This window comes from Sturnus vulgaris, chromosome Z (genome assembly GCF_052056855.1).
Source record: "Sturnus vulgaris isolate bStuVul1 chromosome Z, bStuVul1.hap1, whole genome shotgun sequence".
Lineage (NCBI taxonomy): Eukaryota > Metazoa > Chordata > Aves > Passeriformes > Sturnidae > Sturnus > Sturnus vulgaris.
The window spans coordinates 12,125,918-12,148,296 of NC_142283.1; the positions used below are offsets into that span (position 1 = coordinate 12,125,918).

At 40.2% G+C, this 22,379-nt stretch overlaps 1 protein-coding gene and 1 long non-coding RNA gene across 3 annotated transcripts in view; one reads left to right on the forward strand and one right to left on the reverse strand.

Moving 5' to 3' along the window:
* The window catches only part of APC (APC regulator of Wnt signaling pathway), a 93,724-nt gene extending 75,671 nt beyond the window's left edge, over nucleotides 1-18,053 (reverse strand). Inside the window, exon 1 of the mRNA XM_088156104.1 lies at nucleotides 17,917-18,053. The gene's annotated coding sequence lies outside the window, so the exon portion shown is untranslated. The remainder of the gene's footprint in view (nucleotides 1-17,916) is intronic.
* LOC148219678 (uncharacterized) lies at nucleotides 664-14,841 on the forward strand. 2 transcript variants are annotated; one of them, XR_015799455.1, is made up of 3 exons: nucleotides 664-723; nucleotides 7,762-7,864; nucleotides 12,783-14,841. It is a non-coding gene; the product is annotated as an uncharacterized LOC148219678 (long non-coding RNA). The 2 variants fall into 2 exon arrangements; XR_015799456.1 differs by lacking the exon at nucleotides 12,783-14,841 and adding an exon at nucleotides 8,512-10,376.
* Nucleotides 18,054-22,379: the final 4,326 nt, after the last annotated feature.

A 22,379-nucleotide genomic window follows, 5' to 3' on the forward strand; every position in this document is an offset into this window, starting at 1 on the left:
TTTCATTAACAAAATAAACTGAAGACATTTCATATCTGTTTTACATAGACGAAAGTTTCATCTCAACACAGGATTTGGTGATGAATTTTAGCAGCTGCTGTAACCAAAGGTTGTCTTGTGCCTTTCAACTTTACATGGGGGAAAAAAAATGAATGAAGCTGAACATTGTTTCTTATTTTCTTTAGTACTGTGAAGGTACATTCACCTCTCACTACCACACAAAGACCAGGTTTCCTCTGAGGCCTGTCCTTACCATGTGACCAGGAGCAGTAAAAGTTTGTATATACACACTTGAAAAAACTCATAACTTCCTCCTATTGGCATTAATATCACTGTTTTGGCAATTAAGAGCTGCAGCCCTGCTTTTTCCATCAAAATTCTCTCAGATATATTTGCGTATTTCCCCAACTATAGAATCTTCCAACTATGAGAACTAGAAAGGTCATCAGAAAAAGGTTTCCTGAGGATCAAGAACCTAAAGGACTGCTTTTCTTGTGCAGATGAAGAAAGAATGAAGAACTCCGTCGTTGTTCCCAATGCATCATCCAGAACACATGCACTAGTCCTACAAAAACAGACAGGAATTTTCTGTAGAGAGAACAGATTTTCTACTATACTAATGTACTAAATTCTACTTTTTTTTTTTTCTTTTTTTTTTTCCCTCCAGGAAGTTGTGCTACCAGTTCCTGAACTTGAGAAGATTTTTCCACAAGCAGTGACAAGGTCTGTCTTTCACAGGGGTCAATTAACTACCCCACGGACATGTATCATAAGCTAAATGAGAAAAGCAGAAAAATGCATGCTGTTTAGTTATTTCATAACTAAGTCAGAGGTACAAAAATACATCACTTGCTCTTTAAATCCTTTACTATTTAATGCTCTCTACTGTTTGCCAATTCCTTACTTTTGTCCAGAAGTAGTCTGCTCTCTGGGGCATCTCCCACACATACTTTCTTCCCCCTCACTAAGTTTTTCCATCTGCATGAAGCTCTCCTTCTTGCTTGAAATTAAAAAAAAAAAAGAAAAAAAAAGTAGAAATACTGCTTCCTTCTTCACATCTGTTAGCTCTAGTGTGGAGCCATGGCCCCGTCTGCAATATTAGTCACATTTCCTAAACACAGTAAAGCAGTAATGAAGAGAGTTTGTTTAGAAAACCATTAATCCAATGTATTTCACCATCCACTCTTCTATCTCAGCTATACAGTAAGCACCACCTGACAACTTTGTGTCACACTACCTATGATTTCCTCAGCCACTAATTACCATGACACTATCCTGGCATTATATCACTTCATTTCCTCTGCTGTACCTCTTTCAGGCTTCTTAGGTAGTTTTCTCTATCTGCATATCGTAATTTTCTCTTCTTACTTCACGGATGGTGCTCATTCAATCCACTAAATGGCTCAACCTTTGAAGAAATTTGGAAGCTGATTTTAGAGATTTGAGCTGGGAGTCTTGTCATGTGTCTGTAATGTGCAGGAAGTGAGCTCACAGTGATCAGATGAAGAGCTGACTTTCAGGTGTAGCTTATCCCACTGACGAGGCTGTGTTAGTATGCCCCAACTCACTCACTACAACTGCTTATCCAACGAATTTGAAAACTTGTAACTGCACCTTTTAGCCCATCTGTAATTCTGTTTCAGCAATCTGTTAATGATCTTGAAGGCTGAACATCTTCAGTATTAAAGCCCTTGGTAAGCATACCTCAGGGATTCTCTGGAGATTTTTTTTTCTGACAGAAAGTTATTCCTAGAGGACTTTTTTCATTAACACATACTTTTTCTCTTTTCTCCACTGGGGCCATAGACTAGAAAAATATGTTTAAAGAAAGCTAAAAACCCATATATTTCCCCGTGTTTCTTGGGAAATGTCAGACTCTGGATCTGTCTGATGGCAGATCTGCACTAAGTGCACACTTAGAACACTTGCATCGCCTGGGTTACAAGATAAAGCCCTATTTTGCTGCTTCTTCACACTCAGCATTAAACATAAGAAGTCACAATGCTCGCATGACACATGGATGACTCCATGTGCAAGTGTATGGAAAGATTCAGTTTCTCGTTACACTTTAGTTGACAGACGTCCCTGCTAAAACACGGATGCTACATGGTTATGTAACTTTACAGTGCCCAGGAGCATCCCAGAATTCTACACTACTCTGACAAATGGAAGCTCTATCAGTGGAATATTTACCTTTTTCTTCACAGTCTTCTTTTCAGTCCTCCCTTTGTTTGGTTTGAGCCAGGTGTTCTTAATGCAAGAGCTGATTTCTTGTAAGCATTCTGACATTTTAGTAGTAATAAATCAGTTAGCCGAAGGTCATCTATTTAGCTAAAGGTCATCAGCATTTTTTTTTGCCAAAGGTATTGAAAAGGAGGAAAAGTTAATTGTGGAATCCTGTAGGCAACGACCTTTTCCAAAAAACGTATGTTAACCATGACCATTCTCTAAGTCGGCTAAGATTAAAAAGGTTCCACCTAGAGACAAATTTCTTAAAACCCATTGCATTAAGAAAGGCTGTGACAATCTAGAAACACAAAGATGTTGCTAAGTCATGGCTTAGCAAGTGCTCTCTCACCATAATTATAATCTTTTGAACACTTAAAATCAAGCCTCAGAGGCTCTTAGCTACAACTGGACAACTGTATCAAATCAATCTAGAAAAACTGTCATTTACAAGATAAAGTGTTGGCAAGGAATCTGAGGACACATATATTATATTCAAAAATATAAAAAAATTCCACATTTCAGTACATAAAAGTAATTACTAGGGAGTTTGAAGAAAGACCACAAATAAAAATGGCTTGTCAAGGAAGATTTATGTTGTATGGTTTAAGGAGTACAACTTAGCTGGTTTAGAAAAAGGTAGGCTGTTTTTTATCACTGCATACTGAAAATATTTCTAAGTGTCACAAGTTTAAGGAGATCTATCAGCACAGATCAGACAAACTGGAAATGAATTTCCCAACACTGATGTGGTTAATCAAATCACAAAAGTTCAGTAGAATTAAGCCCACAAGTTGAGACAAGGTATTTTAAAAAATACCAATTTTTACTGTTCTACAGCCTCTAATGTAAGGGTCACATTGAGCAGTGCTGAGATCCACTCCAGGACTGAAATACATGAAAGTTTACAATTCAGTTAATGCTGCAAGAATTTAATTCCTTGCAGTGTGCATATATTCATAAGGTCTTGGAACAATTATAATCAAGTCTCACACCAGCAAGATTGAGTTGATTGCTTGGTAAGGTTAAGAAAGAAAATCCCCCAGCTCATTTCTTGGGACCAATACCGAACTTCACCATTAATTGATTTCTGTGCATGCAGAGATGAGCTGCTGTGGGAGGCAGCACTCCTGCAGAAGGAAGAAAATTAACTCTATCTCAGCTGAAAACCAGGACAAGAATGGACTTGTGCTCTCAGATAGCACAACCCTCCAAGACACCTGGCCAACATGCAGGTTTTCTGCTCACTGCCATATTAATCATTGCAAATAATGATTCATGTAATATTTTTGGGTTAGCTTTTGTTTTGGAAGCATTCTTACTCTCTTCAGCTTATTTATTCACCATAAAAATGTGATGATCTGGGTCTCACTCCCTTAGGGAATTGCTGTTACTCAAGCCTCTAGGCAATGGTGGCATACTAATTTTTTCCCCTCCTCATTTGGCACACAGTTTAGTCAGTTTATTGAAAGTTAAAAATACACAGCCTCCATTCAAAATATGTGTTTCTGGTATGGGTGCTAGGAGCTACACTTTTCTGTTGGGGTTTTGAACGAATGACATTTAAAATCTTGATTTCAGTAACACTCCTGTCATTGGAGAGGGAAGTGTCTGAGAAATCTGTAATATCTTATGATATATTCTCCTAATAATGAAGGTCCAACTTACTGAATAGCCAACAGGGGATAAAAATTCAAGCATAAGCTGCTTTGCCCAGTATTCGAGCAGCATGAATACTTTTAAAAAATTGATCTACCTGCAGAGTAGAAGGAATACAAATTTGAAATATTCATTGTATTTCTAGACAAGCTGCTTCCAGTATCAAGCTCTACACATGTAGCAACAGTGCTCTATGATCCACAATTTTAGGAGTCACACAAAACTGTCCTTTCTTTGGGCCACTCATCATCTTGCAAATCACCATGCATCTTCAAAGTAACAAAACCAGCATCTGAGACAGTTACTACTGAAAATTTACCACTACCCAAGTTATTTCAGTACAGTACTGGGAAAAAGCTGAAGAAAAGGACTGATATCCATGCCCAGAACAAATAAAGCATCAGTGGAGTAAAAGAGCAGAAAAAACACATTTAAGTCTGTCAAAAACTGAGAAGGCGGGAATTCCTTGATCTAGATAGAATACATATTTCAGCGCCAGCTTCTCTTCCCAGCTTGAATCCAGGGTCACCAACTACTCAACGAAAATACTTAAACTGCATGCACTAAACCTTAGAACCAATGATACAATTGCATGATTAAAGTACATAATGTAACTCTGTAGAAACAAGTTAAGATGTAACAATTTAAAAATCGAAGATTACTGGAGTACTTTGCATCTTACATTCCAATCCCTATAGACATGAGAAGGGGAAATTTTAATTAATCACAACAATACTTATAAAAGCTCTCCATCACTAAGTGTACTAGAAGACTACTTTTTCTCCTAATACATTACCCAAATACTTCAATCTTAAATGAAAAGACTGTATTTTCAAAAATCTCCAGTGCGAGTCAGATAGAGCACCAGATTTGACAGAAACGGCCCTTCTTAGCATGGATTTGCATTTCATTGATTAATTACTCTTTAATAAATGTATGTATTTCTAATCGAGTACAGAATCCCTTGCTAGAAGTAATTTGTAATGTTTTAACGTTAAAACTCAAACTACTCAAGTTTAAAGTTTGCCTTGCAAACCCAAGTACACTGAGCAGTCCCAAGAAAACTCTGGCCAACAAACATAATACATTCTTTCCACACAAAGAAAAATTCCGAATAGAGTAGTCTTGCAGGGAAACTTAATGCCTGCAAATTAAGGTAAGCTGAGAGCTCAAGAATTTTAAGTATTTCCCACAACATTGAAGGAGTTAATTTTGTAAGCTAATTACCCCAGGTGGCAAAAGAAAGGCAGAAATCTTCACAGTAGGTATTACTTGTTCTAACAAGGAAGAAACAACAGGAAAGATCCCATGCCATTGACAAAAATCCTTTCTGTCACTCGAACAGAAAACCAAAGTCCTTCTCCAGAAACACAATAGGAAGTAATTGAAATCTTCTTATTCAAGACTATGAATGAGCTGTTCTCCAGTCTCACTTTTTACTTGATTTTTTTTGCCCCATCTTGTGACCAGACACCTGGGAATTTCATGCGACATTCATGTCATGGCACTCATTCATCATGTTATCACACACAGGTGTGACTAGAGTCACCTGGATGAGTGACTCGCCCAGAACTGCCCCTCTGTGCCCAGATGTGCACCCACCACACAAAAGGTAGGACAGCACCTGTGACAGCACACAGCCACTCCACTATGTCCAAGCCCTTCCAGGAAAGGCTGGAGTCACAGCATGACTTCACCGAGTGAGCTACAAGAGCAGGGGCTTTCTAGTCTACACATGGCTGACACATTTCCTGGTGTTCTCGTATTTACTGGTTTTTGCCCTTCCTTTCCGAAAGAGCAAATGCTGCCAAGAGCCACTAGTGAGGCTCATGACAGCCTTACTGCCCTGTCCAAGTGCCTGCTAATGTTCTGCACCACGGGCTATGAGCAGCAGAATTGCTTTAGCACAAAAATCGTGTCTTTTTAAGGATTTGAGGTTTCTACAACATAAAGCAGCTCTGAAACTTATGGAGATTCTAGAGAACAGAAGCAATATAATTATATTCAGAACTTAGAAAATTCAGAACAGAGGCAAGAATGATGAAAAGCACTACTCATTCATGTTCAGAAATGGTACAGCAAACTTAAAGGAACACAGATTGAATAAAATAGATGGTTCTTCAAACAGTGAACCAGGTGGCAAACTGCCCACACAATTATTTGGCATTCTAAAGAACTCTATCACTTCTATGTCACTAGTCAGAAAATTTTCAATCAATAGCCACTGGCTAAGGAAGGGCAAACCCACCCATATTCAGAGCAGCTGACTCTTAAGACAAGAGTTAATATATTGACAGAGAGCAAAAATAAAACAGCCACAGCAGCACTGGTACCTTGAAAATAGACACATCTTCCAATATTTTCCGAGCAAGTTAAAATATTCTAACCCACCTGAGACTTCTAAATTAGAAAACAGTGAATTACAACCAGGCTTTGTCACTACAAACTAGCTTCAGGTCTTCCTTGGTGCACGCATACCAGACTGTCACATGGACTCTTCAGTAGCTTTACATCATTCTAGGCACTATTTCACTTGTGGAAAATAAAAGACCTAGACATCTTGCTCACAAGTAAAACTGAGAGAGTGATTTGGAACAGTATAAGGACAGTCATGTATGGACAACTACTCTTTCATGGAAACAAAGCAATACAAATCCGTTGGTTTTAGAGGAAGAGAAGTTCTCTTTCTCCATTCAATTAATTCTTTTCAGCTTCCAGCACTTGAAACATTTTTTTGGAAAAAGCTTTATGAATCAAGTCTAGTTCTCAAGGTCTTAATGACATTTGGACATTTAATTAGCAAGCCATCACTTGGACTGGCATCTAAAGCTTTTGTTAGAGACCTAACTCCATGTCAATTCAAACATCCCATTAGTCTTACATTAACTAAAAAGAAGCCTCATAATATTCCGGGTACTTGATTGCACTGGCATGCATTAACACAACAGTAGAATGAATTTAACTGAATGCAAGGATATAGATTTACAGTGTATACATGTTAAATTAACAAAGATGTTCTAGGACAAAAATATAATAACCATATATGTATGTGAACTGGTACTCAGGCATACTTGTGCTTCTTGGTACCCTGTATGAAATGTCAGTGACAGTCTAGGGGAAAAAAAGGAGGGAAAAAAAGCAAGAAAGATTAACTTAATTAAAACTGTTTAATTGCTTCCAAGCTATGCCCTGCTCTTAAAACTCTCTAGAGCTTTTTCTGAACATATTTAGACACTTATATGTGTGAATTAAGTATCATTATTCTATGCTGTCATTTCTCCCCCAAGACATGTTCAGTACATTAGATTTCTAAAAAGTCATTAACATATATAACAACACATATAAACAAATAAGCTCTATTTGGGATGAAAGAAAAATCACAGTAGCAAGTGCCCTTTTCCATCTTGAATTTCCAATTTAGACCTGTAGTTTTCACTGAAATAACAAAACAAAATGTAGAAAAGTGCTAGAGCAAATGTTAGAAATCATTTGCATGCATTTTTGTAAGGTTTTTTCCTTGCTTTTGTGGAAACAGAGTCACTGCTCCACAACAACGGGCTAAAATTAGAGTCCTATACAATGAAATGCTTCTAGTTGAACAATTTGAATACCATGGAACAATAATACAGTAATTCTGCTGAAATACAGAGGAGAAGGAAGATTGGTAACAAGAATTATTAAAGAAATAGGTATATAAAGAAATTGGGAAGTATGCCATTGTCTCTAATTCTGGTATTGATAAAGTCTGTAGACAAATTTTTTAGTATACCGTCTTATTTTTAAAAATCAGTTTAGCTTTATGTTAAAAAGCAACTGTGTGGAATGATATATGATCATATACTGGGCTTGCTAACCTTGGAATTTCATGTATTTCAGCACGGACACTATCTTCTCAGCAATAACAGGTGACAATTACAGCATCAGTGGCACTGAAGCTTTTAATCCAAAACTGCTGACAAATACGCTTTTGATGCCAGAAGTAAGTACACTGTAACATAATCAGCTTTAATTTTTTTAATTGGTTTACATCCTAGTGTATAGCAGATGCTATACAGAAATTATTTTTATTGTAAGCACCAGCACATAGCCAACAATTTTACCCAAACTTCATTCCACATCAAAGTCTTTCATGACTAATACAGAGTAATCAAGGAGACTTTACTTGAGCCCTTGGGTTGCAAATTCTTTGGGAAACAGCTTAAGAAGAGTAGAGATCTTAAATGTAGATCTTTCTGAGTAGAAAATACAGATGTTGCAAACAATCTCAGTGAGAAGAGGCAGGCATTTAACTCCAGAAATCCTATTATTCAAGGCATATACAGCATTTTCTTTGAAGAATGTCTAACTCAAATACCTCCATCTCTCCCTCCACAACACAGCTGAATTCTAAAAAACCAAAACTCACACACACACACAAAAAAAGCATTGAGTTCAAGTTGACTTTGGTCGGGTATCCCTTCTACTATAGTAGAAGAAGCACAGCTACTTAGGCCTTTACAACCTATGCTTTGCACATCATAAATTTTTCACTCTAAGAACCTCTAAACTTGAGGTTTCCATTGCACAAGCATTAGGGGAGCTGGAAGGGCACTGGTACAGGCCTGAAAGTACAAATTTCTCTTTCAGAATGAAAGCTGATTTCCCTGTCATGAAAATGAAGTGTCTACTTCTTACTTGAAGCTTTTACTGAACAGCAAAATGGTCAGTTGGCCAGCATTTTCACTGAAATAAGCAAGTTGCACCAAAATACCAAAATTTCAAATGCAGAACTGCGTTCCCATCAGCTATGGGAAAAGTATTTTTTACTAAATAGGCAAGAGCAGTGTAAAGATTACCCACCTGGACCCTTACAAGACAATAAGTAGACTTCTGACAATGCTTCAAAGTGTTGGGCACCAGAATTCACCATTTAATTCCATGAAAAAGCCAACAAATGAAAGCATGACAAATTTCTGGTCCTAAGAAGAAGCTTACATTTTCTTGAATAGTAAAGATCAACATGATGAACCATCCAGATCAATATGATTACCAAAAGACTTTGCGACACACTAAAAAATACTTTCAAATGTGTATTTTCAAAACACATCAAATATTAGGACGGTGTTTTGGAAACAAGTAACCATGGAAAAGACATATGAAATCTGAGCAGCACTAACCAAGATGGACAGTAGCAGTATGACACTAAGATGTCAGCAACTTGAGACAAAGTGGAAGTTCTTTGCAAGACTTGCATCTGAATTTAGAACTACAAAGACAGCACTACTATGACCTGTAGCCAGAGCAACAGCTGAGGAACTCGGTATTTTTTTTCAGACACTGTACACACAAAATGCAACTTAATAAAACTAAGAGCTTGTTAGATCAAACTACTTCACTCCATTTCCAAAAGAAATGTCTTGTTTCATAGTTTGATGAAGCTTAGCCTGCTCCAAGGGATGCTAGACTTAGGAAAGCAACAGAGGAAACTGTTAATGACCGAAATGACAAGCAACATTGTTGCAGTCAAAAAAAGTTGCACTACCCAATAACCTCTTCACAGACGGTTCAAGCAGGCAAGGAATGGATTGCAATACTAAACAACATTAAAAAAATTAGCAATTTTTATTCCACTTTTTAATAAAGAGGCATTTAAAATGTTTCAATTATCAGTGATAACTGAATGTTTCCATTAGAATGAAAATGTAAAAAAAGAGCTGTTGCTACATCACACTAGTAGAAGAAACCTTGACCATTTATGAGGATACCAGCAGCATGACTGCTTCTTGTAGAACATGAACATATCTGCTCAAATTCTTATACCATAGCCTCACAAAACACTTCCTATAGCTAGTGACTTACATGACAGTCTTGTTGTTATGTCTGTTTCCCAACAAAGTTAGATTTTTTAAAAAAGGTCTATGTAGCAGTGGGGGAAAATGCTGGAAAATTCTTTAACCTTCACGCAACAGTGTTTGATCCCCATCCCTGACAAATGCATAGTTTTGTACCATGTAGTGCTTAGTTAATGGTAAAACTTTCCCAATAACTTATCTAATTAACGGTTTTAAATAATTTTCTAATTTACTGTTTTAATTTATCATAAGCAGTGTAAATTTCCGCTCTGTCATCTGTCACTGTAGCCAGCATTTAGCAAGATCCGTCATAGCCTGCTTTTGTGGGAACAGAGTTTGGGAAAATTACTTCAACTTTTCTAAAACAATTCCAATCAACCTGGATAAGCTTCAGTGATCTCAGACCTAGGAGGAGGTTAACAAAGCCTGTAAGAGAGATCTATTGCTGAAACTGGACACAAGGAATGCAGAATTTACGGACCACAAGGACATTTTGCAGAACCCTGAAATAAGAAATTAACAGAAAAAACTCAGCAATTGTATTGAAACCCTCTCTATCTGGGATAAAGATGATAAAAGGAGTGAAAACGTGGGCTAATTAGGAAAAGAAGCAAGAAATCAATAACCAACAGAAGAGAGAATACTAATTAATAAAGATAATTCCCCAATTTATGGACAATGAACATTAATTTGTTTGCTACAATGTGTAAAGTTCTGACAGTGGGTGTGGATGTTGCGAGGAGCTATCCCCATGCACTCAGCAAACTGAGTAATGTTCACTTCCTAATCTATCAAATCGGTTGGAGAGTTTAATTCAATGAAAAGCTTGAAACAAAACACACTTATAAAAAATTACAAACCAGTGTACTCTCCAACTTACTAAATTCCAATGTCCCAAAGTAGGTATCAACACGGTATATTTCCTTCCCATTCCATTTTACATACGCTCCTGAACATAGCCAGATAAAGGTTAATTAATGTTAACTATGCAGCAGGGCTTCCCAAAATGAATGTTCACAATATAAATAGTTTGTACATTAAAAAATAGTACACACTATCGGTGAAAAAAAAATAATTATCCTCTTGCACAATAAAGAGCCTGCACACCTGTGAGAATAGCTATTTTGATAGGCAGTCCTCTTGGAACAGCATACTACTGCTTTTTAACAGACTGTGTAAGCTTGATCTTTAGGTCTGTGCTGCCAGCAATAACTAAATCTTCCCCTTCTATTCCCTGCAAACAAAAACACTGAAATGGAGGTCTAGCTATGAACTCACCTCAATTTTACCTTTCTCTGCAGCACTAACTTTTTTGTAGCTGTATGTTGTAATTAAGGAAAACCAAGGAGTGGCATGAAAAGCAGCATTACTTCATCAAAGTACTTGCCACTACTTGGCAAATGAAAAATTTCTGAGAAGAGAGATCAGTTTCAAGCAAGAGCTTTCTGTGCACACTGAGAAACAACTATCTATGGCAATTAGGAAAACCATATTTATAATGTCTTGTTTAATGAGTTGTACAGAAGGAGTCTACAAATCTGTCCCAGTTAAGGACACAAATTTATTACAAAACTACTTATAAAAAGAATATTAACCATAAAACCCAAAAGCAAGAAACACTTGTCACAACAAAGATCTCTGCACACTACCTGCCATGTTTCTTTGTTTCTAGAATTTCCATTATATTATTCCAACACATAGCCGCATGACATACAACAAGTAGATTGGCCAAATTCCTTATAATAATTCTGATGTAGTAACACTTTATTCCTATCACTCTGAAGTTTATTCTGTTTCTCCAAGCACAACTCAAGCATCAAAAAGGAATACAGTTCCTTTCTGTATGTATCTGAATACGAAGCCTGTGACCAAAGATATTCGCACAACTCTTGCACAAAAAAAGTCTTGTAAGACACTGATGGGTAATATCCACTGAAGTTATAGGGATATATTTAATGTTACAGTACTTTTTATTTTCACCTCTATGTTTGAACCTCATTTCTTATTTCTATAACCAGTATGTATTATATTTTTATTCACACTCTTACCTTTCCATATTCCCCAAAACAGTTACAAAATAATATACACTAAAATCACAAACCCCAAAACCAAACAATTCACACATTAGAAGACAAATCAAAATAAGGGGCAGGAATCTACTTCAGCATATACAATGACAGTGAAAAGTTCTATCCTGACATGCTTACTCAGGTATACATTTGTCATTTTTTTAGGATCAAAGAATCGTTTAGTTTGGAAAAGACCCTGAAGATCATCAACACCAATAACACTGCCAAGCCACCACTAAACCATGTCCTTAAGTGCCACAATTACATGTCTTTTAAGTACCTCCAGAGACTTAGAAATTATAACGTTTTTTACCTCGTTGTGATATTCCATCACTTCCCCAGCAGCCTGCTCCAATGCCTGGCAACCCTTTTGATGAAGAAATTTTCCTTGATATCAAACCTAAGCTCCCCTGGTATAACTTGTGATTGTTTCCTCTTGTCCTATCATTTGTTACTGGGCAGAAAGAGATCTCCATCTCACTACAACTTCCTCTCAGGCAGTTGTAGGGAGCAATACAGTTCCCACTCAGGCTCTTTTTCTCCAGGCTACACATCCCCAGCTCCCTCAACTGCTCCTCATTTGACTCATGCTCCAGCTTCTTTTCCAGCTCCCTTGCCCTTCTCCAGACACGCTCCAGCCCCTCAAGCTCTTTCTGCTTCACAGGGGCCCAGATGTGGACACAGCACTCCAGCTGCCGCCACAGCCCTGCCCAGCACAGGCCACAGCTCACTGCCCTGCTCCTGCTGCCCCACTATTGCTGACACAGGCCAGCACGGCCTTGGCCTTCTTGGCCACCTGGGCACAGCTGGCTCATCTTCAGCTGCTGACCAGCACCCCAGGGCCTTTTCCCACAGGGCAGCTTTCCAGCCACTCTTCCCCCTGCTTGCAGAGCTGAAAGGGTTGTTGTGACCCAAGGCAGACTGTGCAGTTGCTCTTTTTTAAACCTCAGGCTGTCGGCCTCACCCACTGATCCAGCCTGTTCTGATCCCTCTGCAGATCTTTCCAACTCGCTGGCAGGTCAATGCTGCTGCCCAACGCAGTGCTGTCTGCAGACTGACTGAGGGAACACTCCATTAAACTCTGGACCCTGGGGAACTCTACTGGTTGGTGCCCGGCCACCAACTGGACGTAACTCCATTCACCATCACTCCCAGGCTCCAGATACCCAGTTTTTCACCCAGTGACACAGCACCTGTCCAAGCCATGAGCAGCCAGTTTCTCCAGGAGAATTCTACGGGAGACAGGCTGTTGCCTGTCTGGACTCTAGTAAGATTCCAGGCAGATGGGGCCTGATCCCCCTGGTCATCCTGCATGTGCCCCAGGATGGCACTCAGCACAATCTGCTCCATGGCCTGCCCTGGCACTGAGGTCAGGCTGGCAGACCTGAAACAGAAGTCATCTCACTATCTATACAGAGTCCTCAACCCTCAAACTCCAGTACAGTCTGTAACACAACAAGCCAGTGGGGGCTTGAAGGAAATGCATCTCGTTCATCAGTTGAATTTCAGCTTACAGTATGCAAATAAATTTAAATCTTTCTCCAAGAAATAGCAAAGCACAACCAAGTACTCTGCTATACTGTGCATATTGAGTTTTATGACTTACTTCACTTAAACTGAGAACAATGAGGCAAAATAGGCATATTTGAGTAATACACCTGAATTTCTGTAAAAAAATGTGTTAAATTGGACCTTTTAATACTATTCTGTAACAAAAATTATTGCTCAGTTCTAAAGAGATTCTTGGCTGAGGTTCTTTAAATAGAACAGCAGAAATGTGGACTCTCCATAGCAGGGGTTTCAGAGAAGAGAAAAAGCTCATGTGATCCTGAGAACCTTTTTTCATTAATAAAGGGAAAGCCAACTCACACAATTTATGCTTTCATGATTTCTTTGCACTCTTGTCACACAACAATGAGAAGTCCTAGTTTCCTTCCAGTTCCTTCCACATGCCAGTTACTACAAAAAAAGGCCAATCTACTAACAGCCAAACTCAACTTTGTGAAACTCAGCACATTTCACAATCTATTTAAAGCAGCCAACAATCATACCATTAACAGCACAAATAAGAGCTTTTTATTGATAACTGATTTCCAGAAAAAAAGCAACTTTCATTCCAAGAATTTAACCTATGTGTGAAAAGTTAAGTCTTAAGTAATGTTTGACTATGTCACCAGAATTCTATTACAGGATAAGAACATAAAGTTTGTAGCTTCAAAAAAATCACTGCATTAAGAGAGGCATCATTATACTATTTCGCATAACATAAATTCTTTTTATTTTGAAAATACAGTCTACATGAATAAGGTTTCTTCTTCCAGTACAGATTAATATTCTATCACCTTAGGGTTAAAATGCACCCCTGAAGAATAATACTACACTTACAAAAGCCATATCAAAATGCTATTGATAATTAAACTTCAATGTTTTAGTTTAACTTTTCCATAGAGAAATCAAACTACTTGTCCACTAATACAACTGTATTTACTTATTCAGATGATAGTCTTGTCTACTGAATTTTATTTCTTATCTTCTGAAAAATCCATGTGGAAGTAATGGCAAAATGAATTCTCTCTGATCTCAAAAGGCATTAATGCTTCTAAAATTTCTTATTTCCACTAGAGATGACTAATATTTAATAAAGAACAACTGCTTTAAAACACAAATGAACATAGTCATGAACCCAATTAATCTTTGGCAGTCGGTTCAAGTTAGCATATACTATCTTTGTGACCATGACCAGCAAGCAATATCAGAGGTACTGTTATTACAGAAGCACATGGAGATACCAAAGCCAAACAAGTATTTATCTTTTTAACCTTTCTTCCAAACACATACCTCTCCCCTATCCTTCACTATCCCTGTTAAATTGAGGTACGATATTGAGCAAATGCTCACTGCCCAGTAGCTTTATTAACCAGCTACAACTGATGCTACCTTTTAACTAAAATTGAATGGCAATCACACAACTCACGTTCAATGACAGCACACCGTGATTTGCTGTTGAAATAACCATCACAGTTATTTTTAACACTATTTTAATCAAAGTTATACCTGTAGTCATAATTCAAGTTGATTAGACCCAAACTCCCAACAGAGTGAGGTATTTAAACTTTTTTAGCTGAGTATATTAATCTGAAGGGTGTCAAAGGTACTATGAAATAACAGAGGCTTTGCTTTGCCAATACTGGTAAAAAAAGGATTATGAAAATAACATGAGCTTGAAAAGCAAACAATTAGAAGATTCATTTAAAAATCAGTTACAACTATTTTTCAGCTGAGTTCACACACATTTTTTGAGTATGTTCAGTACATACATTTTAAAACCTACAGTGAAAACTTCAGAATATACTTCAATTATTATAAAATAATTCTAATACACTTTTTTCTTTTAACATTCATAGTATTATTTAAAATATGAAAACATGAAACGTTAAAAAGTCCGTATTTTATTAACAAAGCTCATTACCTACATAATTTCAGTTCATTGAATGATTGCTTATTCCATCAATATCCTGTAAGTTACTAAAACCATAGTGTGAAAGCATGGTAACTTAATATAAAAAGCCTACATATTGCTTTCTAATGTCCAAATTATACTGAGACAACTCAAAGAAGAATATGAGGCTCAACAAAAAACCCACAGGATTCTTACATTGAGTCCAGTAAGTGTGAGAGAAGATCACAGAATTAACAGATTTCGGCTCTACAATGCTATGGAACAACTTCTGAGAAGTTGTAGGAGTAGAGACCAGATGCATACTATCCTAAATCAGTGGTGTGTTTCCACTTCTCACTCACAGGATGTGTAATGGTAGAAGGGACACAGTAGCTCATCGGGTCCCACCTCTCTACTCAAGCAGGGTCATCCTAGAGCACACTGCTCAGGATTGTGTTGAGGTTCTGGAGTATCTCCAGTGAGGGAGACTCCACAGCCTCTCCAGGAAATCTGTCCCAGTGTGTGATCATCTGCACAGTAAAAAAGTTCTTCCTCATATTCTGGTGCATCAGTTTCTGCCCGTTCCTCATTTCCTATTGCTCAGCACCACAGAGAAGTTTGGCTCTATTCTCTAGACAGCCTCCCTTCAGATACAGACATTGATGTGATTCTGGTCTTTTCTTCTCCAGACTAAACAGGCCCTGCTCTCTCAGCCTTTCCTCCATGGTACTTCATGCACTCATGATACTTCAGAACAGCCTGCTAATATTTCCAAAAGCATGTATCTAACACCTGTGTGAATAATTCAGTTTATTGTTACTGAGCTGTTTGAAACATGCTACAAAAGTTAACTATTAAAAACTAATTCAACCTATTTTGCTTGTGCAGAAAGAAGGAATTTTCAGAGTTTAGCCATGATAAAGTAAGCCCAATCAAAATAGTCTTTCTCAATCATGACAGGATTGAGGAAGATTTATTGTTAACTAAGCTGTTTAGTTTTAAATACAATGATAGAGAGATATAACTACCTTACTCTAGAGGTTATCTAGATAGAAAAGATTCATGAAAAGTAAATTCTTCACTCAGTTTTAGACATAAAATATATTTGTGTAGTAAGCATACTGGAGATACCGCAAATAAAAAGTACAGGTGTTTGTTAGGGTCAATAGCTACAAGTTTAGCATTAATACAAACCAAAACAGTGTCAGAAACTCATTGCACACAGTGGCATAGCACACTGCTGGCAGTATTTATTGTATGTTCTAAAAAACCCGTATTTGTGATGTCAGTAATGTGGGGAATATTTTGTGCAACAGATGTCTGGGTACCAACACTTGACATACCTGAGGATAGGTTTCATTGCATGGGGAATGTGCATAAACAAGGCAGGCTGTAAGATGCATTTTATGCTCAGCAGAGTTTCTTACTGTATTTCCAAGAAGTAAAAAATAGTAATTCAGTAACTATATGACCATATGGTTGTCCACAATTTTTTTCCTCCTTTATGCAGCCACATACATATACACCTTTAATCAAATATACTTTTTTGACATCTAAAGCATCTAAGGAGAGCAAGTACTTGCAAGGCCTTTGTCAATGGGCACAACTACACTATAAATAGTCTCCACTGTAACTAAAGGAAAAAACATATCAAGGAAGTTGAAGCTGAAGCAGAACAATGATCTCATGACCTTCACTTTAATATTTCTTGAGTGCTTAGGATTGGATGAACCCATCTTGCATACAAGTTTTTCACAGCCAATTTAAAAATTTAGTACTACAGCACCTGGAGAGGAAAATTTTCAGTTTCTCTGCATGTCAATTAACGACCTAATCTCACTTAAGTATTGATGTAGCCTTAACTTACCAAAATGTTATCAGTACTCCTGAAGCAAAGTTTTCAAATCTGTGCTTCTCCACCCGCACATAGAATTATCTCCTCTTGTTCAACCAGTAGCTGGTAGAAGCAAGTACGTGAACACAGATTCTGCAGAACTACGTTTTATTTTTTCAGAAAGTTAGAAGTTTCTGTGTCAGCCTTACCAAAAGGCTTGTCTTACAGCTCTACAGGTCAGCACCATTATACTACTCATAGCTGGGGGGGACACAAGGCAGCAGCAAGCAAGTCAGATAGTTCAGTACACCTACATCTTCCTTTCTCTGCACTTACTCAATGAAGCCTGATGTTTATAGAAATCTGAGCTACTTTGCTTTACAGTCAGTGAATTCCGAAGCTGTGAATGGCCAAAAAGGCTAAAATTACTACAGATTTGGACGCTGTGGTCACAGACACCTGTACAAACCCACCCTACATAACTGGAGGTCAGAGGGCACTTAACAGAAAAAACAAAGCCTCCTGACACAGAGTTTCAAGGTTAATGACTCGTTTAATAGTGGAGTTTTAAACCATGGTTTTCATAGGTCAAGGTCTTTAAATATCTTTTCACAAGAGATAGTGGCTCAGCTCTTCCTTAAGACGTATCTTTCGTATTCCAGGGGTGCTCTAGCTATGGAGTACCTGAATACTTTCAGACTTAATTTGAAGGACCAAACCACTAAGTGACGTCAAATTACATTGCGCTACCGCAAAATAAATGAAGAAAAAAAGGAAAGCAAAGCGGCTGCTTGAGTGACACGCGCTGGACCGGACGGGGGCAGCGCCCCGAGGGCTCATCCCGGTCCCTGCACTCACCTGTCCGCCTTCCTCTGCCCCCGCCAGCGCCGTCACGGCTCCTCCGACGCCTCCGCCGGGCCGCCGAACTGCGCCCCGACCCCGGGGCGGTGAGAGGCGCCGGGCAGCCGCGCATACAGGGCAGCCCCGCTTCCTCCTCACCGGCTCCCTGCCCCGGCTTCCCGGCTCCTCATCCCCGCCGCGGAGCTCCGGGGCACCCCCAGCTGCCTCCTCCCCTGCCGCTGTCCCTGCCCGGCAGCCGCCTCCCTTCAGCCGCGGCACCGGGGCCGCGTCCCCCCCGGTCCCTCACTCGCCGCCCCCGGCCGGTGCCCCCGCGGCCGCCATCTTGTCCGGGAGGGGAAAGGGGCGCGCGCAGGCGCGGCCGCGGCGATCCCGGGCCCGCAGCGGCGGCCGCGCGCACGCGCGGGGGCGCGCCCCGCCTCGCCCCGTGAGCGCGCACCTGCCGGGTGGGCGGAGGGCGCGGGGGGTTCGTCCGGCACCGGGGGCCGGTCACTCGGAGTCGGTCACTCCGGATCAGTCACCTGCTGCGGGTCGGTCACTCAGGGTCAGTCACCTGCCGAGGATCGGTCGTCTAGGGTCAGTCACCCCTGGAGGGTGGGTCACCCGGAGTTCATCGCCCTCACAGAGCACATCACCCTGAGGAGAGTCGCTCACTCAGGATCGTCACCCGGGGCCGTCACCCGCGGAGCGTCGGTCACCCCGGGGTTGGTCACCCCGGGGCCGGTCACTCAGAGTCGGTCTCCTGCGGCTGCGGCGAGGCACGGTTCGGGCTGAGGGCGGGGAGAGCCCGAGGCCGCCGGGGTAGCAGCAAACACGGGTCCCTGCTAAGGGGTGGGTGCCAACAGCTCGCCGGTGTGGGAGGTAAGCGAAACCGAAGGAAAGCTCAGAGTGCCCACGGGCGGTGTGGAAGTTGAAGGAAAACACGGGATGGACCCTCACGAAGCAGGCAATCGGGCAGTTTAGCTTCTAAAGATCACAGAATCATGGATGGGCAAGGTTGGAAGATATCACAGCAGCTTATCTGGCCCAACCTCCCTGTTCAAGAATGGTCACCTGAGTGCCACAGAATTGTGTGCAGGCAGTTCTAGAGTATCTCCAGGGAGGGAGACTCCATAACCACTCTGGGCAGCCTCACTGGTCGCACGTGAATAAAATCTTCCCAGGCAGCCCCTCATTGTCCATGTGCTTAGTGAGCTTTGCCACAAGTGGTTCAGTTCACAAGGGACAAGGTCTGCCTTTCCAGTTTCTCCCTCTCAGGATGGGTTCTGTCATGGCCTTGGCTGGTGATGCTTTGGTGGCCACCTCCCAGCCATAAAGATGTGTTCTATGCCACAAGCAGTAGTTCCACAGTTTGGTAGCTGAGGTCTCTCATCACTTGTGCCTCAATGTCGCCAAGTTTGGATGACTTTCTTCACTTACAGGTGAAATGTTTACACAGCCTATATTTGTCTTCCCTATTTAAGCTCGTATTTCCTGTGAAGTCACTTCAAGTTGATGTAGATCACATCCTCTTCAGCAGGTCTGGTGTCATGAATCCCCAGCATCTCCAAATGCAGCCTGGGGCAGACAAGTTTTTGAGCTTCTCTGCTTGCTTTGTCTTCCTTGACCACCCCTACCTACTCCCTCCCCCAGTTAAGACTTTTGTTTTTAACCCATCTAATGAGTTTTGTTACTACCTTCTTTCTTTTCATGTGTGTAAAGACCTTTTTACTATCGGTTTGAGCATCCTTTGCAAGGTGTTCTTCAAATTATTTTCTAGTTCTCAATTGCTGCCTTGATGTGACCTGCAGTGTTCTACAACTTTCTTCTCTCTTTATTTTGGTCCAGACAAGTTCTGCCCCCTCATTATTAAAAGAATTGACTTGGATAGAGATCATACGACAGCCTGTCACAGGAGGGTGTCAAACCACGAATGTTTGTGAGTGTTAAACACATATTTAGGAAAGCTGGTACGTACTGATGAATAGCTGTGTCTGTGCATTTTAAGTTTTGATACTGTTTTTTCTGTTTAATTTAGCAATAAAATTTTCCTGAGATTCGAATATAATTTTAAATTGCAATTTCTGGCATTGCTGTGTCATTATTATCCCCATTTCAAATGTCCTAAAATTGTATCCTACAAACCATGATCACGAGTAGCTAAGTACAAGCTGATACAAATTTGACCAATATTATGAAAATTGACGTAGTTAAATATATGGAAGAAATTCTTTACTATGAGGATGTTGAGGCACTGGCACATGTTGCCCAGATAAGCTGTGGCTGCCACATCACTGGAAGTGTATAAAGCTGGGTCCAGACTGGATGGGACTTTGAGCCACCTGGTCTAATGGGAGGTGTCTCATGACGGGGGTTTGGAACTGGATGATATTTATAAGGTCCCTCCCAAACTATTCAATGAGTCTGTGATTCAGATGTTCATATGATGTATCACACTATTATGGCGTTTTGAAAGGCTATTGTTCTCAGTAATATTTTTGTAAATTCAGTTGTCTTTAGTTTTGCTAGCATATTACCTAAAAGTTTAAAGATGAGAATCATAATAATTTTATATTCTAAGGAGTTTGGATTAAATCAAACAATGTTCAGCTGTGTGACAGTCTAAATAAAGACAATTTTAAATGTCTCTGTGGTACACATAATAACCTTCTACTTTCTAAAAAGAGAGAAACCTTCAACTTTTCTTAAATCCAATTTATGAGAATGTCTTTGAACAGATTTCCTCCTGACTAACATAGTAGCCCTCTATAGTGGAGTAACTGTATCAGTGGACAAAGATGAGCTATGGATGTCATGTAACTGTAAAACTCCTGGTACAGTTCCCCACAACCTTCTTATGTCTAAAATGGAGAGATTTGATCTTGATAGATGACCATAGGATGGAGAAGGGAGTGCCTGGGTGGCCACATCCAAGGAGTTACAGTGAATGACTCAATGTCCAAGTGGAAACCAGTAATGAGGGGTGTCTCTCAAGGCTATTTAATGCCTTTATCAATGACAGAGACAGTGGGAGTGAGTATACCCTCAGCAAATGGACAGATGACACCAAGCTGAGTGATGAAGTTGATGTGCTTGAGAGAAGGGATGTCACCTGGGCAGACCTTGACAGACTTGAGGAGTCTGTGAACCTGATGAAGCTGAGCAAGACCAAATGCAAGGTCCTGCACCTGGGTTGGAAAAATCCCCACTATTAACACAGTCAGGGAGATGAATGGCCTGAGAACAGAGAGAAAGGACTTGGGGGAACTGGTGGATGAAAAATTGTACATGAGCCAGCTATGGATACCTCTCTTTTTTCCTCAGATGTCACATGGTGCCCAGACTTTCCTAGGGCTGTTCCTAGAAAACGCAAGTTGACACTCCCAAAGGGAAGTACTTGCATTAAAGCCCTTGTGCCATGCCATCAAGCAGTAACAGCAAGGAAGCTCATGCCAGCCATGGGCACTGGCAGCCCAGAAAGCCAAGTGTTCATCCAAGGCTGCATCCAGAGCCCCGTGGGCAACAGGGCAGGGAGGGGATTCTGCCCCTCTGCCCTGCTCTGGTGAGATCCCGCTCTGGGCTCCCAACACAAGAAGGACATGGAGCTGTTGGAGCTAGTCCAGAGAAGGGCTCCAGAGCTGGTCAGAGGCTGGAGCACCTCTCCTGTGATGAAAGTCTGAGGGAGCTGAGGTTGTTCAGCCTGCAGAGACTGTGTCTAAACAACTGTAGAAAAATGAAACTCCAGCAGCAGTCATTTACAATTTGAAGTCCCTTGGTTCCTTGAGGTAATAAATTGAACATATGCATTTGAGTATGAGCTGCACCTTTGTGCCAAAGGCAGCAAAAGACTGTTGCCACAGGTAAAAAGACAAAAAATGTATCTGCCCCAGTAGTGTGAGCCAGCTCACTGTTATGATGAGAGCACTTCGGGCAGGTGCTGCAGAGTTTTTGAAGCTATAGATCCTCCCTAGCCCCTGTGGCTGAACACTTGTAGCTAGTGGAGAAAGAAACTTTGGCTAATACACCATATGTCTTCATGAAAAGGGAGAGTAAGGCACTCTCAAGCTAACCTGCCTCATAGGGGACAAAGACATACCAAGAGAGGTAGAAAAACAACAACTAGTTAGGATTCTCAAGGGACCTGGCTGTAACTGTTCTAAATTGTGGCATAAGGAAACATAAGCCATTAGAAATCAGTTGGAATTTGCCCTAGCTATTTGCCCTAGGAAAAAAACATAGCCGTGTTAGAATCTATCTCTGTTCTTTTGTATATAGGAGTAACTTACTGCTACTACCTAGCTATGACCTTTCCTTTCCCTCTCATTGTGCCTTCTGCTGCTGAGTACCTATTCCAGAAGTAAACACGTGATTTGCCTGTGTGCTGGATGGGGAATTCACTGAATAAAGGTGAATGTATACTGTGGTAGCATAAAAATTGTGGATGACAATGTGTTTCTCAAAATAGTCTTTGAAACAATCTGCTT